General features: G+C 38.8%; 1 long non-coding RNA gene across 3 annotated transcripts in view; it reads right to left on the bottom strand.

Annotated features, from left to right (window-relative positions):
- Positions 1–11,778, bottom strand: part of LOC134207992 (uncharacterized) — a 119,438-nt gene extending 107,660 nt beyond the window's left edge. For all 3 annotated transcript variants that reach the window (XR_009978455.1, XR_009978456.1, XR_009978457.1), the window contains exon 1: positions 11,501–11,778. This is a non-coding gene — a long non-coding RNA (uncharacterized LOC134207992). The remainder of the gene's footprint in view (positions 1–11,500) is intronic.
- Positions 11,779–12,655: the final 877 nt, after the last annotated feature.

Raw genomic sequence — 12,655 nt, 5'->3', positions numbered from 1 at the left:
CATATCTACTTCTGTAGAAGCAACAACGAGATGAAACAATGTCTGAACACCGCATATTTTGTTTTTCAGCTTAGTTTTCCAAAGGAAACATTAACATCAAGATTGAACTGTAAATGTGGTGAGTACCATCATACATTCTCAAAGAGAATCACTCAAAAAACGAATAATAAAACAATATTTTCCAAATTGCATTTTTGCAACAAATTTATATAAAAAATATCTTTTAAATATTTTTATATTTTAGTTAGTATTCCGAAAATTTTGAAAATTGCAACTATATATAGCATTTTTAATATTTTTTTTCTTTTTACGATAAAGTGTATTCTTATTCAACTGTTTTTATATATAATATTTTATACTAGCAGACCCGACAAACTTTGTTTCGCCCAAAGTTGATTTATTCTCTGATAAGATCTCGAGTTATGAAGAAATTGATGTTTCATTTGTATGGGAGCCCCCCTTCGCAAAGGGGGGAGGGGTCTCGAACCATCTTAAGAACTTTCCCCGGCCCCAAAAATCTCTGCATACAAAATTGTCACGCCGATTGGTTGAGTAGTTTCGGAGTCTATAAGGTTCAGACAGACAGAAATTCATTTTTATGTATATAGATTTTAGTTAGTATTCCGAAAATTTTGAAAATTGCAACTATATATAGCATTTTTAATATTTTTTTTCTTTTTACGATAAAGTGTATTCTTATTCAACTGTTTTTATATATAATATTTTATACTAGCAGACCCGACAAACTTTGTTTCGCCCAAAGTTGATTTATTCTCTGATAAGATCTCGAGTTATGAAGAAATTGATGTTTCATTTGTATGGGAGCTTCCCTTCGCAAAGGGGGAGGGGTCTCGAGCCATCTTAAGAACCTTCCTCGGCCCCAAAAATCTCTGCATACAAATTTTCACTCCGATTGGTTCAGTAGTTTCCGAGTCTATAAGGTTCAGACAGACAGAAATTCATTTTTATGTATATAGATTTTAGTTAGTATTCCGAAAATTTTGAAAATTGCAACTATATATAGCATTTTTAATATTTTTTTTCTTTTTACGATAAAGTGTATTCTTATTCAACTGTTTTTATATATAATATTTTATACTAGCAGAGCTTGAGCTTGAGCTTGATTGAGCTTGATGACCGTACAATTCGTAGTTGCTACTCCGTGATTGATCAGGACAATTGAAATTGCACAGGGAACCAATAGTTGGGGCTTGGGAATAGCTGTCCAACCTCAATGTGCACAAGTCAAGAGCCCAGAAATAGAAGAATCAATAACGGCGCCGGCCACGTCCTTACGGTCATCTGGGATAGGAGGGAATATTAGCGTGACATCCGTTGCTACTAGAGACCGAGATCACCTCTGCATCTCCACAGATGTCACAGGAGGGGTTTTTGTTAGTGGGATGGGGTGTGTAGTTACAGAAATCAGGATTCACCTTGGTAAGTGATATGATTCATGCAACTTTAATAAAATAGGATAGTGTGCTTTTAACAATGATAACTGGTATAGTCTATAGGTACACGCCGACACCTTACGATGACGAACTATTCATTTTTGATGTAGTAAAATAATGAATTTTCTGAGCCTCATCTTATTTCATGTATTTGTTATCTTTTCACATTTTTGTATGTTCCTAACGATTCTTAAGCCGACACTTGTTGTGACGAACCATTCAACTTTTATTTTGTAGGAGTGTTAAAAGAAGAAAGGACCTGAATATATGATTTTTAGGTGTAGGCTTGTTCAAGGACAAAGGATTCAATAGAATTAATAGTGTTATATGTTACCAATCCTGAATGAATGAATGTTACCAATCCTCGATAGGTATTATGATGCATAATATGTGTTATATAGGTTGAATGAATATTTTTTAAATAGATATTTGGTTTAGTTTGGAATTTCATATATTATTCATTCGCATATTTTTAGATTGAAATTAATTATGTTGTATTCCCTATTCATTTATTCCCAGTATGATCCTGTATTTGTTAAATTATGATTTCGTATCATATGTAGCATTAGAATTATTGATGATACCTTTTTTTTAAATCTCCACCCGCACGCACACAACCACCACCGAGGTAATGCATAACCTAATCAATAATACAATTTGTTTAGTTCCTGCTAAGTTTTTTAGCTCATTATTTCGAACACGTAGATTTGTTGGAATGGAACAACTTAGTGACATCCGTGGAAACCTGTTCTGGATTTTAAATATTCCTGGCGATGGAGATTGCCTTTTTGGGGCGATTGTCCATCAGATTTATGGTATGACACCTAAACATCGTTTATTTAAAACATACAGTCAATTAGTTCGAGAAGCCGCTGTCACGGAAATTATACATAACCTACATCTCTACTATGAAACTGTATCGTCTACTGCGAATGAAGTAATAGCATCTGATTGTTCAGTTTCTGATAAAGTGGATGAATACTTATCTAAGTTGAAAACTACCGGTTATTGGGGTGGATCCGATTCGATTGCCGCTTTGTCTAATCATTTCCAGGTCTACAGTAATGAATCATAATTTTGTAAACATAACTATAACAGTGCTGATTTCCAGGTGTCCTTCATCGTGCATCAAGATGTTACCAGTATTGAGTTCACTCCCACTAATTCCACAAATCCCAATCCTCGTCAATACCATTTGTTCTATCGAAGTTGTGGAGTAAACGACTCTGATTGTCAGATTGGTGCTGATGGACGAAAAGTTCACTATGACAGCGTTCTTTTCATGCGTCTCATGGAAGGTGTTCAGGATGATCGTGATGAGCAATTAATTCAGCTCTCTACTTCTACAACTGCAACACGTGTCAAGTTCTTTGGCAGCGCACCTAACGCCCTGCTGAACGCTATATTGCACCAGCTCACCAAAGCGATCGCTTCTGAGGAAACACTATTTCTAGTGCGATGTCTAGTAGCCGATGAGATTGAAGATCAACCTTCCGTATTCTTAACTGCATGTGGTTCTTCTTTACACTCTTCTGAGGACGTTTCACAATTCGCTTTTCGTCTTCGACTCGGAAGCCACAACGGTGGCGTTGCCTCTCTGATCGTTTTGTCGAATGTTTTGATGCTATCCATCCTCGTACATAATGTACATAACGGCATTCAAAGATATGATCCATTCGATGGCTTGGCAACCATGTCAATCAATGTGCTTGAAGATCCTACCCAGTCAAATAACGTGTATGGAAGTATATTTCCTAGCGAATGTGTCAATCGTCGCATCGTTGCCCCACGCCGAAATTTGCCTGATCCTATGATGGTTGCCCAGAAAGTGTCTAGGTTAGAGCTAGCTGATTCTCAGATGACAGAACCTTCTCTTATTTCAATTGATCCAAAGCACGGATTGCGTTTTGCTTCTTTGAATGTCAATGGTTGTAGAAACTTGGACAAACGAAATGCCATTGACTCCTTGTTAATGTTATATCGAGTTCAGCTAGCTGTGTTGCAGGAGGTCAATCTAGATTGCCAGTCTGCTATAACAAATAACTTTCACTGGCATATGAGTGGACGAGCGAACAATAGAAGAAGAGGTTTAGCTATTTTGATTCGTCGTGATTTGAATGCTGTGCACCAGAAGAGTATCTATGCTGGGTCAAATATTCAACATGCCAACATTTTATACCAGGTAAAGCTTTATTATTTATGTATTACTATTGTATTTTACTGTCTTTCTGGATAGGTTGGTTCCGATCTTCGAGAGCTGGACATTATCAACGTGCACGGCCCTAATCATGGATCCGATACGTTCTTCAGTCGACTTGGTTCAATAGTTGGTCAACTAGATAGTAAACACCGTCTCATTGTGGCAGGTGACTTCAACAGCCATTTATCGAATTCCAGGCTAAGTCCAGACGAAGTGCAATTAATCGGTCGGTATGCCGGGCATGAATATTTTAATGAAAATGGTTTACAAATGAAAATGTTCATTTGTTTACATGTGCTTGCTGTTCGCTCTACTCAATTCAATTCAAACGAAAGTTTTCGGTGGACATGGACAAATGGAACTCTTCGCAGCCAGGTGGACCATTTGCTAACTTCGTTGCATTCAGGATTATTTCTACGGCGGCTGCAGTGCGTTTTATCAAAAGATGTTCGCACTGATCATAAATTGCTTTTATGCAACGTCATTGATACCCTTTCAAATCCTTCGATGCCAATGCCTTCCACAGTAAGACCAGATGCCACCTTACAACCTAGGATTAATGCAGATCCTGCTCTGCTCCAAAGGGCTGATGTGCGTCAGCAATTCCTGTCTCGTCTGGTCGAAGCTCAATTTCCAGCAAATCTATCGAGTTCTATTGAAGATTCTTGGAATCTGTTGAAAACCAAAGTTCAAAACATCGCTAAAGATATTTTGCAGAAAAAATCATCCATTCCACCTACTAGGGAGTGTCGAAAAGCTTTGGCTGATGTTAAAAAGTGTTTATTTTGGTACAACCGTTCTTCAAATCCAAAATGGACGTATAAGTTATCCGAGGCACGGGAGATATTGCGTATGAAGATTCGTGAATATGAGGAGAACGAAATCCGACTTTTTTTTGAAAGTCTCCATCAGTATCCAGCTGGAGAACGCATAAATCGCACTTTCAAATATCTCAAGCGGTTCAACAAAAAGAAAAGTGTCCGGTCTGCTCCTTCCACCATTCGGTTGAGTGATTGGATTTCCGAAGATAATGCTCCAACTTGCGACCTACATATTCCACCGGCTTTAGAGGAATTAGAAGATTCTCCTTTATTGTCTCCTCCTACTCTTTTGGAAATCCAGAATATTGTGAGCAGTCTTAAGAATGGGAAAACTCCGGGCGTGGATTCACTGTATGCCGAGTACTTCAAATATTGTGATAGTGGAACCCTGGAAGAGCTCCATCAGCTTCTTGTTCGTGTGTGGACAGAGAACAAGATTCCAGCTGATTGGAAGAGTGTGTTGGTTGTGCCTATTCCTAAAGTAAAGTCACCCAAGTCTATAGATGATTATCGTAGGATCTGTTTGAGCTGTACCGCTTACAAGGTTTATGCCAGCTGGATTTTGATGAAATTGCAGAACCAGATACCTACAATCGGTTTTCATCAGGCTGCTTTCTTACCAGAAAGATCAACCATTGATCATCTGCACGTGTTGCAGCGAGTCTTACAAGAGAGGTGGAATGGTGGAGAATCTACATTAATAATGTCCTTGGATATTGAAAAAGCTTTCGATCGAGTATCGTTGGAATCATTGCCTGCTATATTAAGAGGTATTTTACCGAACTAGATTTGAAGAAACTGAAGCATACTCATTGATTACATGTTGATTTCAGGAAAGGGTGCTCCGGATTCCTTTATTAATCGAATTTTGGAGTGTTTGCGGGACGAAAGGCAGCAGATTTTGTGGAAGGGTCAGCTGACCAGGCCAATTCAACGTCGTCGGGGGATAAAGCAAGGCTGTCCTTTGTCTCCATATATTTTTAATCTAATAATGGAGGCCGTATTAGAATCGGTTGCCGATGTTATTCCAAGTTTGCGGTTGAATCAGACTGATACCCTTTCGCTTCCCATTATCTTGGCTTTTGCTGATGATATTATTATTATCGTTGACAACGTTGAGGATTTAGAATTAATATTGGCGACGATCAAAGAGTATTTGGCGTATGTCGGACTCAACCTAAATGAAACGAAGTGTAAGGTTTTAATCAGGGAACCCACCGGAGACGCTGTGTCGGAAATATTAATTGGTGGACGATTGTATAATGCGACAGAGCCCTTAAGGTATTTGGGGGCTTATTTTACTGCAAGGTTGGAGCGACCGATGACTACACGAACCCGTTGTCGAAATGCGGTACGCGTGTCCAGAGCTGTTATGGATTTCCTTAAAAAGTATACACCCTCCTGGGAGTTGGGCCGCATTATATATGAATCTGTAATTGCTCCTTCCATGATTTATGGTACTCAAGTTTCAGTATTAACGAAATACAGCCGCAAGTCTTTAAGAGGATATGAGAAGCAAATCGTTAGAAATTTCGCGGGATTGTGCCGTGTTTCAGATGGTTTTTCTGCTACCAGCTCCGTCAATAGACTGTTGAATAAGAAAAGAATAACAAAGAAGGTTCGCGTCTACCAGATGCGTTGGTGGGGACATGTTCGCCGGCGCGACCGCTCTCATCCGCTGCGGTGTGCTGCCCGGTTACGCCCGGAACGTCTTCGTTCCTGTAGACCTAGCTTTACCTGGTGGAATAGTATACAGCAAACGATGCAGCGATACGGGAATTTTGGTTATGAAGAGTGGAAAAATTTAGCCTTAGATAAAGATAGGTTCAATCAGAAGTTAAATGAAATCTACGACCAAGATGAATCTGATTTTAGCGATTGGGGTAGGTGAAAGATAAATACTTATTCTGTTTTTGCATTATAATTGAATTATTTTATTTATTATTTTTCAGAATCACTGATTGATGAACCCTGATATGTGGACAATTTCCATAAAATGATAATTTCCTACTTTTCTTTCTTCAAAATTCTCTGTTTTAAGTTGTTTTTGTATTCTTTGCTATTTATTTCGTGAGGAAGAAGTATGATTTTTGGCGAATCGTTTTACTTTAGAACAGTATAGAATACTGCATTAGGCTAAATAAAAATCCAATGAATGGAATTAAAAATAAAAGAAAAACTATATGTTTTACATTTTCCATTATTCATCATTTTTTCTTCAATGTTAGTCTTTATACCAATGTTTAAATTTTGTTGTGATTTTTGAAGGTTTTGCTTTCCGTCATAGTACGATAATGAACTCTCGGGTACCTACTCAAAAGGACGCATGCGATCCTGCAAACAAAGACTCAAACGTCGACCCGCCCAATCCGACGGCACCCCCACGCAAACCAACACCACCAACAGGTAGCCGAATGCTTCCCCTATCTGTCTGCGGTGATGGCCCGCGCGGGAGCGCCACCAGACTGGACAAATCGGCGTCCGAATCCCCGTCTACAAAACCACACACGTCCCCCCGAACAAGCACCCGAGAACTGTAGTAATGACTATATTGCTTAGTTTAGGCCATCTGTTTATCTCGTAACCGTACAATATAATAACAAATAGATCAGATAATCTTTACCCATTTTATGGTATTGGTGCAAATTCACATGATTTTCTTCGGTGTTTTGTACTTACGTGTTAGAATATTTGTTGCACCTAAGTCCGTGCCGCCCCTGATTGTGACACCATATCGATACATAATTATACAAACACCATCGCACTCATATGTGCCTGTTTTGTCTCGGCGGTGGAAGTGTGCATGCCTAGATGTTACCAACAACTGTATGATTACACATCTATACAAATTGTACCCAGTATAAAGAGCATACAGCAACTTAGTCTTCTGTAGGTGTTTCAACACAAGGACCCGTTATACGCGGTGCACGCCTTCATCTATGTTCAAACCATCATCACACAATCCATCAATACAGCCCTTGACATAATCATGAAAGACGTAATCAGTATGATGTATATGTATGTAAATGTTTTCTCTCTTCTGTCTAGATACTGCTTCGTTCATCTTTCACTTTCACATATACTATAATGACCCTACCTTTTATCCATTTTTACCGTTTCGACATTCTTACCCACACCAACATATTTCATATTCGTCTTCCATCTACTCACGTATACGCCTTGCCTAATTATCAATATGATGTAAAACATCGCTTCCGTTTTTGATCACATACTAAATAAAAACATCGCATCACCATCACCTGAAAAGAAATGTCATGGCGGCTCCCTTTTCTATGAGCCCATGTATCCAGAAAAACAACACTTAGAACCCATTTCCGATACACCTTTTGGCAATCCTTCATGCTCTCCGGGCAAATCACATTCCGTTTAAAGTAATTGAACTATTTTTGGAAATATCACGGATTAAAAAATGCAGCAAAAACGCACTTTCCCCAGACGACCGAAGGGATGCTGCTACCGAACTCAACCTTAGGGTGATCCTTCTTCTATATATAATATTTTATACTAGCAGACCCGACAAACTTTGTTTCGCCCAAAGTTGATTTATTCTCTGATAAGATCTCGAGTTATGAAGAAATTGATGTTTCATTTGTATGGGAGCTTCCCTTCGCAAAGGGGGAGGGGTCTCGAGCCATCTTAAGAACCTTCCTCGGCCCCAAAAATCTCTGCATACAAATTTTCACTCCGATTGGTTCAGTAGTTTCCGAGTCTATAAGGTTCAGACAGACAGAAACTCATTTTTATGTATATAGAAAGAAGATTATAGAAATCATTTCACATGTATCTTCAAAACAGATTGTCTCATTGTGCAAATACGTCAACTTTAATTGATGTATGATGTACAATACAAAACATGGGCAAACAATAAACATGTTAAAGAATTTATTGTAACATTCAAATGTATTGTGTTTATGAGGTAAATACCAAGGTAATTTAACCCTTAAAGGCGCAAGGCGTTTTTTTAGAATTCGTCGGAAATATTTTTAACGTAAATAACCATTGGAATTATTAACATTAAACGTATTTTCGGTTTGTTGTTTTAAAACAACATTGCGCATTTAAGGGTTAAGTACCAGTACTTAAAGTGACCAGGTAATGTAGATGACAAAACAAAACATTCTCTACAACGCGATACATACATAAATAATAGTTATATTTAACATATTGAAGCTTACATCGGCAAAATTTGTTTAATTCAAACATGCACTATCGATTTTTCCGCTTCCACTTCCCCCAGTGTACCTTACCCTAATTATTGGTACTTATATTGATTTTCATCTTAAAATTCAATGGCAATCCAGAAAAACACGATAAAACATGAACATTTTCGCATGGACAATTGCGATAAAACTAGCATGTAGATTATGGTGAGTTTTGGGAGCCAGCATTGCTCACAAGTAATCAATATTGATCCAAAATTCCCCTGACAAATTACTATTAATATTTGAGAGTACAAAAACGAAAAACAATATGGACATATCTAAAAATATTGTTTTTTTTTTGCTTTTGACCAGGATTTGGGCTGAAATACTCCTTAGTGGAGCGGCAACGAAAACAATAATTGGTAATAAAAGTCTAAAAATAGATTCTGTATGGATTCTATACTGCAGAATACTATTTTTAAATGCACGAGAAAGGCACCATCACCGCTAGGTGACTCTATTTGTAGCCGTTATGAATGGTGTTTTCCGAGAATTTATCCGAATATTTTTATCCTGTGCAGGCGGATAATGGCATCGGACAGCGTCGCATGAATCACGAGTTATATCAGATGTATAAAGAGCTAGATATTGTTTAGCTTATACAACACGGCAAGCTAAATGGCTTTTTGCAGTTGAAGAGGACCTGAGGGCGCTCAATGTTCAGGGCGACTGGAAGCGATTGGCCCAGGATCGAGTCCAGTGGAGAAGGATACTCCATTCGGCGTAGGTTCATCGAAGAGCTGTAGCCCATCAAGTATCAAGTATACAACACGGCAGACTACGGTGGGCTGGACACGTTGTTCGTATGTCAGAAAAGCGCCAAGCGAATTTAATATTCAGTAGAGAAGCCGGAAGAAGCGGCTTTTTCCAGTAAAAGAGGGGTGTCTGGGTGTCTGGAAGCGATTGGCCCAGAATCGAGTCCAGTGGAGGAGGATACTCCATTCGGCGTAGGCTCATCAAGGAACTGTAGCCCATTAAGTATCAAGTATGGCCGTATAATATGTTGATTGTGGTAGCCGGGAATACCAGCTCGAAAACGAATCCGAACACAAGCTGCAGTCAGTGCCGTCCACCATTGGGCCTCGTCTATGGGCTTCACCATGTGTGACAAACATAAATTTTGTAATAGAATCTGACAAATGTTATCGATATGGATGATTGTAGATTCGAAATACTTGTAAATATTGATATAAATGAATGAATAGCATAAAATCATATTAAGAGTTGTCAAAACTTCAATTGATGGAATTTGCAAAAAAAGAGTTTTTGGTAATAACTTCCAAAGTATGTTTTTGATTTCCACCGATCAAATGGATAACAGCTAGTTGTACTCTTGATTACAACAGATGGTGCAAATTTTGTCTTAAGTAGATGCAATAATTTCGTTTTTTACAGATGCCTTTATCCTAGTATGGTGTGAATTTCAATCAGCGTGGTTGAATGAAGTTTGTCCCGTCGCTGATCTATAATTACTCACGCCGGTTCAAATTTGCAAGAGTCTTGTAAAACTTGCATAAACTGAATTTACAGAAGTGATTGATACTGAGAGGGAATGATGATTTTGTATCTTGAACATGCGTTTCTCCTGAAGACAGTTTGAAATTTATTTTTCCTAGTTCTATTGAATGAAATTTTGGTATGGTAAAATTCAATATATCTGAACTCTGGTTAAATTTTCAGCAAAACAAGATCAGAAGCAACTGAGATCATTTGGCACTTTAACTTTCCTTTGAAAATGTAAAGAATTTCTTGAATATAAACTGGGATCGCTTTTTACAGGGGTCGACTTTTTTCTGCCGATTTCTTCGAAGAAATAAAATCTACGAAAACTACAAAAAATTTTCGTAGATACAGATAAAAATCAATAAACCGGTACACGCCGTCGCTGACTCAAATTTATGCGATGCCGTAAAGGCTCCGCTGTCGAGTCAAATCCCGACAAACGCCGCCGCTGATTATTTTCGGTTCATCTTTAGTTGAATGATTACTAATTAGTTCGGCACGTTATACCCACTTGGACTCTCACAATGCATTTGTAAATGTGTAGATTCAATAATTTATATTTTTTAGGAGCTTCCGAAGTTATAAGCAGCCCAATAGTGACCAAATCATAATCAGTACTTGGTGAAATTCCGAAGCAATGAATGTTGTGGATATTTGTTATTATTAGACCCGTCATGAAACAACAAAAACGATTCTTATTCGATTTTATAGAAAATCTCCCAGAATATAATCAAATTTACGACATCATAATTTCCGAAAAGACAAAAAAAAACTTTTATGAGCACAATTTATTTCCCTTGCGAATTTTACATATATATGAATTCATTTAACATTAAGCTTGTATTCATTTTCTTGACAAAATGAACTCGAGAAGTCATCGTTGCGATTTGCCGGCGGAACAAATTTTCAAAGAAAGACAATTTATTGTTGGTTTCATATCATCAATTACAAAACACGACATTGACACACATATAAATCCTATAAAACGTTAATAAAGAATCATTTTGCTTCTTGCCACATAAAATTTGTAAATATTTGCTACACGATATGACAAACGTTTCTATCAAGTCCCCCGACGGCACCCACTTCGATAAAGCTTTGCCTTTTGTCTCTATCTAAACACAGCCAGCATGCGATTCGTCCAATAATTTTTCAATTATGTTTTATTGGATAAAACAATTATCATTGAGCGAATCAAGAAGAACTCCCAACAAGTGTCGTAACAATTATTGAAACGAGCTGAAAATCCTCTTAACTACAGATTGACGACGCCATAATTGCGTTTACTTTACAACTTACCCTTCCATCATCACCGCAATAATCGTCATCGTGTCGTAAACAAGAGCTAGGCACACACACTCACCCCTACTATTTTCTATGCACACACACACAACCACACTGATAATGTTATCCTTTCGGACTCACGCTATACTGAAGCAACAGTGATGATCCTGCCATGTTTTTCCTCCATTGGAAAACTGCGTCAGCCATGCTGCTACCGCCGCTGCTGCTCGTTGGCTCCGAGGCATCCAAAATTAGAATGTGCCACACAATAAAAAGCAAAACCTCGCGACTACGCTACTCAGTAACTCGCCACGAAAGACTCTCCGAGAGCACGTGAGTGCCTTGCTTTTGCTCTCGCGCTCACGCAAGCGAATATTGCATGGGAAAACTGCCTGTGGAACATTGAGCCAAACCTGTCGTGCCACCACACTGATACCAATGTGCGACCACGTGGACGGCGGCACCGAGCTCGTAAATCGCCCTCGTTCACGTGGAGAAGATAACTCATTCGACGTAATCACTCACCTCTCCTGGCGATCTTCTCGCTCGTGGCGGGGAAATCAAAACGAATAAAGCAAGGAAGCCCAAGAGGCGGACACTTTTATGACTTTCTCAAGTAACTATAATCGTTCCTTCTTTATCGCACAAATTAATTTACGATATACGGTCTCGTTTCCCCTTCTATAGGCGATGGTGTGCGTGCGTCCGATTGGGGTTGCCGCCGGGAAATGGCAATAAAGCATTGGTTGTCGGCCATAAAGCATTTTAATAGTTCTGTTGTTGTCTTGCTCGGGTTGGTGTCTTCTTCCCGCACATGGTCGGGATACGGCTGAACAGACGGCAGCAGTTGTGATATGGTGATGGGTGCGTATGAAAGTGAAATTTTTGAATGGAAGGAACCAAAGTATGGCAGAGCGATCCTACCGCGCCGTCATCCCAGAACGAGAGAATTAGAGCGGGAAGCGAAGATCTCGGGAAAATGGTATGATAAAGTGAGACAGAGTTCGACGACGACGACGAAACAATCCACGCGTGCACACCAATAAAGCATTTCGGGTTTTTTAAACTCACACAGAATGATTAATGAGTGAGGCACACTTTGCCAAGTGTTTTGAAGTGGATCTAGGGTGGAATTTCGCCCGCTGCTGAGGAAATGTGAATGGTTCACAA

The sequence above is a fragment of the Armigeres subalbatus genome, chromosome 1 (assembly GCF_024139115.2).
Source record: "Armigeres subalbatus isolate Guangzhou_Male chromosome 1, GZ_Asu_2, whole genome shotgun sequence".
Lineage (NCBI taxonomy): Eukaryota > Metazoa > Arthropoda > Insecta > Diptera > Culicidae > Armigeres > Armigeres subalbatus.
Note: the sequence above shows the minus strand (reverse complement) of the source record. Positions and strands in the feature narration are given on the sequence as shown.